This window comes from Drosophila ficusphila, unplaced genomic scaffold, assembly GCF_018152265.1.
Source record: "Drosophila ficusphila isolate 14025-0441.05 unplaced genomic scaffold, ASM1815226v1 contig_198, whole genome shotgun sequence".
NCBI lineage: Eukaryota > Metazoa > Arthropoda > Insecta > Diptera > Drosophilidae > Drosophila > Drosophila ficusphila.
Genome location: NW_025064092.1, coordinates 4,413,664 through 4,419,696, shown reverse-complemented (window position 1 = coordinate 4,419,696; position 6,033 = coordinate 4,413,664).

Here is a 6,033-nt window from a genome sequence, read left to right as displayed (position 1 = left end):
ACGCAAAGCGAGGTGAAAAGAACTTAAAACTCAAGATGAATTTCGTTTCAAAAGGACTTACAATTCATCAGTTTAAGAAAGGACAAAAATCATGTGTTTTAATATAATTTGTAAAAATATTATTATTCCTTTATTAATGCAAAATATATTCATAAAAATAAAGATCTTAGCATAACATCTTCATAACAAACATAATTTACCATCTTTTCGAACTTTAAGATTCTTAAAAACGGACAAAAATAATTTTAAAATTTATTTAAGATTAATAAGCTAAACTTTTCTTATACCACCACCTACTAAATGTTTAAAAAGTTAATTTCCGCGACATTGCTAACTGTAAATGATATAGCCCAGCGACGAAACTTTTTTTGCCCAAACTTTTTTTGCCTTGTAGCTGACGCAGGAAAAAAATTGGGGGACCAGCGGAAAAAACCTTATCAAATTTTTATGACAATTTGAAATAGCTGACGACAGTTGTTCCGTCCTCTCGCTCGCACCAATGGCGGATGGGGCGAGAAAATGTTGCACAAATATTTTATGGATTTTTCTTGTTGAAAACGCTTTTTTTTCTGCTCTCGCACTTTTCCCATTTTCAGGCGGGCAAATTAAATTGTTGCGGCTAATTGATGTGTAGATGAAACATGAGGCAATTACCCTTCGAGGGGAAAGCTTAGCGCACAAATTGGGGCCCCAACAACAACAGGACAATCAGGGAAATTCTGTACAGAATCAGGAATGAAATAAAACAAAAACTCATTTACATTAAAAATTCTGAGGAAAAACTTCAACATGTTTATGGAGTAAAACTCCGAAAAACAAAAAGCGCTTCGAAATGGAAAAGTTACGTTTTAACGTAGAAAAAACTGCTCAATTTAAAATACATAAAACTTTTAAGTGTGAACCTTATAAATTTAGTGGTTGGTTTTAAAACTATAAACTTAAAAAACTTGTCTTACAAATTACAGAAACTGGTCTTAAAAAAGTGCAAATGCCATAATTAAATAATTTGCGTCCTGGAAAGTTTTTAATGTTTGTATTATATTTTCAAATGATCCGTATGTTATGTCTATTAGCATTACATTGAATTAAAAATATAGTAGCGTTCCCATCCAAAAATCTTAGTTTTAAATATCCCTTTACAAAAACAGTAGCTACCAACCAAATATTTCCTTTTGAGTTTATACATTTTCAGCGCCAGCGAATAAAAACCCAAGAACCAACAAACAAAAATGCAAAGCAAGTTAAAAAAAAGATCTGAAAATGAAAATACTCAAAGTTTAACGCACATATGTACACGTGGGTGTACTTTTGCCATCATTTTTTATTTCCTCTATTTTTTTGCGAGTCGCCAGCCGCGAAAAGTTCGCCGCCATTTGCCCCAAAACATTTTTCATAGGCGACAGTTTTGATTGCTCCACGGGCTCAAGGGGAGGTGGGGGTGCCTTATGTGTGGGTGTTCAGGTTTCCAACTAGAAACGCAGCCAACTCGCCTTGTTTCCTTTTTTTTTTTTTTTTTGCCTACCAGATTTCTTCTCCCCATTTTTTCACCATTTTTTTCCCATTTTTTTTGCGGGCTGATTAACGACAATTCGTTTGGCTGATTTTTTATTGCCCAGCACATTCATTAGCCTCTGTCGTAGGCGCGTGGCATGCAGCATGCACTGAGAAAAATTAAATAATTTGACTTCCTTCACCTTTCTGGTGGGACACAATTTTGGATGTTGTTGTGTGATTCTGGATAAATAAATGATTACTATCTATTAATACTTACTCATTACAAAAACTATTAATTTCAATTATGTCAACAACCCTATTAAGTAAACAAATCTTTTAGTATTTTAACATTTTTAGCATTCATGATTTTTGAAATTTTACTTAAATAGAGCATCATATATTAAAAGCACAAATAGCATGTTCTTGATATTTTTCAACACCGGTTAATCAAGTTACTTGAATCATTGCTAAACCTTTCAGTGTTAACAATTTTAATTTAATAAAATCCTTTTATTAACTGTGTGGGGAGAGGTCTCAATTTTCCACCCCCTCGTTCTCCCTTCATTAGCTTTGGTCGTTGTCTTTTATTGACTTCATGAGGGGTTTTCGGTTTGCCTCGGGGATCCATAATTGCGCGGAAAAGGGGCGTGGCAGTGGTATAATAAGGTGGGCGTGGGTGTGGCATTAAAGGTATTATGAAGCAAGCTCGTTGTCTGGAAAAAGTCCATCAAAGACTAAGAATTTGATTTCAGGTGGGAGATTCTTTGAAAGGCACGCATGCGCATCCTAAAGCTCGCTAACCTGTTGGTAGTTATTTATATGAATTTGCTACATTTTAAATAAAGAATCTAAATAAAGTATATAATTCCTATTAATAAAAAACATATACCATAAAAAAACTTAATATCATATTGTGAATCTAGGGGATTTCAAATCATTTCCCCAATCCCATTTGAAAAGAAACTGAATACACATAATACAGCGATCAATTTAATCTGAATTGGAAGCAGTTTAAATCAATAGAAATGTCAAGAGATCAGCGGAGACGCACAGAAAAACCAGAAGCCCGAAAAGCCGAGAGGTTCTCGAGTATTTGGTTGTGTGGCAAGTGCAGCGGATCCAGATCTGGAGGATTTGCCGCCGTTTCATTGCATTTTTCCCAGTTTCATTAAGGCGAGCCGCAGGATCAATGCATCCAGGGGAAGGACGCAAGGAGGCTAGGTAGGCGGAAGAGCCCAGCGGGGAGGGATTCAAGACTCAAGACTCGAGACCCGAGACCCGAGATCTGAGATCTGAGATCCGAGATCCAGGTCTTAATTCCCAAGGTTTATTCGCTGTGCGTGGCCCGATGATTATAATGGCTTGCCTTTATGCTCGCTGATGGTTTTATGATGCGGTTAAGCGCTTGCAACCGCAAAGTGGCCGCGCACACGACGCAGGACCAAGTGGCAAGGACCAACCAGCGGGACAAGGACTCCGCATGCACTGCGAGAAAAACGAAGCAAATAGAAGTCAGTTAACTGTTTTATATTAAGATGAATGCAGCGCAGATTTGCATAATCACAAAATATATTAAAAGTGCTACAGGAAAAAGAAATTTAAATTCCAATTAGTTAATTTTTTTAAGGCGAGATAAATAATAACTATATATTTAAATTTATTAAAACCTATATTATATATTAGTGCACAAAGATATTACCCATTAGGCTTAATATTATTTTTTTTGTAATAATTATAGTAGATTTCTACGTTTAATGGAATTTATATTTTATTGGGTTGCTTTCCTAATTAGCTCACCTAATTTTATAACTTCATAATACCTCAGAATGCTTTACCAATTGTAATGTACGCAACTATGTATTTAATAGTATTTATCATATTCTATTATATATGGGTGATTCCATATCAGATTTACAGTCGATATTGAGAAATTCGATGAGATATTTTTTTCTTGCTCTTTATCGAAAATAAATCGACACGTATTTTTATATGGCTCAGAAAATTTTTTTGACAAAGTTATGATTTTTGAACTTTTGATGAACTGCCCTTTTTTTGATGACAGTCGCGTTTTCCAGCCCCAATAACTTGAAAACCGTACGTCGCAGGAAAAAATATATAGGAAGTAAAAATTTCATCCTTCCTTCTTCTTTGCAAAACTTTCGTGAAAAAATTTTTTTAAACAATTTTTCACCACAAAAAGTTCAAATGTTTATAACATATTAATTTTTCTCCAACTTGGACCATTTTGATTTTTTTTTTTTTTTTTTTCACAGTAAGGCCTTCAAATTCTTCTGATGAACATACTAAAGTTTCAGAATGGTATCAAAATTAGTTTTTGAGTTATAGAATTAAATAGCATTAAAAATTCATTTTATTGACCCTTACTATGCGCGCGCGAAGCGAATTGACGCTCGTTAGAGTCGTTGGTCGGCGCACGCCCTGAGACCGAGCGCGCGGACCGTGCATGATAATCTTTAAAATTCTGTAACTCAAAAACTAATTTTGATACCATTCTGAAACTTTAGTATGTTCATCAGAAGAATTTGAAGGCCTTACTGTGAAAAAAAAAAAATCAAAATGGTCCAAGTTGGAGAAAAATTAATTTGTTATAAACATTTGAACTTTTTGTGGTGAAAAATTGTTTAAAAAAATTTTTTTCACGAAAGTTTTGCAAAGAAGAAGGAAGGATGAAATTTTTACTTCCTATATATTTTTTTCCTGCGACGTACGGTTTTCAAGTTATTGGGGCTGGAAAACGCGACTGTCATCAAAAAAAGGGCAGTTCATCAAAAGTTCAAAAAATCATAACTTTGTCAAAAAAATTTTCTGAGCCATATAAAAAATACGTGTCGATTTATTTTCGATAAAGAGCAAGAAAAAAATATCTCATCGAATTTCTCAATATCGACTGTAAATCTGATATGGAATCACCCATATATATATATATGTATATATTATTTATTGATATTTATGATAATATTTATTTTTCTGACAGTGCACGATCAGGACTCGCCGTTAGCCTGGTTTCAGGCAAAGGACTTTCGCGTAAGCTGCACAAGTTTTGGGTAATGCCTTGAGTACCTGTGCGGTAGACGGTCACTCGTCCTGCGTCCTCCGTCCTCCATCCTCCACTGGGTGAGCCGCGTCGTCCTTTCGTCTTTTTCCGCCCTCGCCTCGCGTGCGACATAGCCAAAGGATTAACCGCATGCCAAAAGGATGGACCGTCGAGCGATGGAACCGCGCTGCGGTTAGCAGGATAAAACGCCTTTAATCGCCTTCATTGTTGTCCCAGTGCGCTGAAACAATACAAATGCGAAGGGACGGACAACCGGACAGTCGGACAGTTGGACGGAATTTAATCTCGGCCGGAGCTCAGGACCAAGCCGACCTGTCCTGTGAAGTGTCCTCCGGACAGGACTCGCCTGACCTGCGGGTCAAGACGCACCAGAAGGCGCAGATCAACCTGACCCATTTTGGAAAAACTCAAGCCAAAGGCCTGAGATGAAGTGCCAAGTAATTGACAAGGAAAATAATAGTTTATATTATGTTCAGAACTTAATGTGCCACATGAACATTACAAAATGTTAATGCAAATTTGTTTCTTACTCTGCAATATAATAATAGCTTATCCAAGTACTTACTTACTTCTTTCAACATAACACCTAAATTAGTTTTTTTATATTATATATTATCTTAAAAGAAACTATCTAGAAAATGCAAAATAAAACCTATTCATATATTTAATGAAATTAATCAAATAAATAAATATTAAATTCAAACTATAAAATGCTATTAAAATGTGTAAATTAAATGTATTTAGTAGTTTGTTATGTTGCATGATGCCAAGTTAAATGGTGACCAGGGGTTCCATACTCATTATTGCCCTCAAAGGTATTGCCATTCCGAGGATTAAACAATAGGGAAGGCATCTGAAATTGCGACTGAGGTTGCAAACGAGCCATCCACAGATGCAAATCAACCTGACCCGCAGGCAAAGTGGCCTGTTCTCAAAGTCGAACCTGACCTAGCCACACGGTAAGCCATGAAAACTGCGCCCAGATCCGAACCCTTTTGGATTCGAGGTGATTATGAGTTTATGATGCGAACGGATTTCGGAGGAAAAACCCCTTCGGAAAGAGCTGATGACAAAGGGCCGAAGACGCCGCCGCCTCGTGATGATGATGATGATGATAACATGGCCGATTATCAGGCGATTATCGCGTTATCGATAATGAGATTTACGTTTTTACCCCTTGAACTTGAGCGGGAGTTGTTTGGGGTAAGAATGCCTCCCCCTTTTGCGGCAATTAAGTTATCTCAATCCACTTGGCATCCGAAACGGAATCACAAACGGAATCAAACTTTCCGAGGGTTGTTTTCTGGCTTCTCAAATCGGAATTCCAAATTTCCGAATTTTCGACTTCTGATTTTTTTTTTTTTTTTTTGGTCGTTAGGCCAGATGATGTTGTAAGACCTTAAGCTGCACCGTAGTATTATATATCCTAGGCAACCCCCTTTCGGAGATCCCCAACTCCTCGT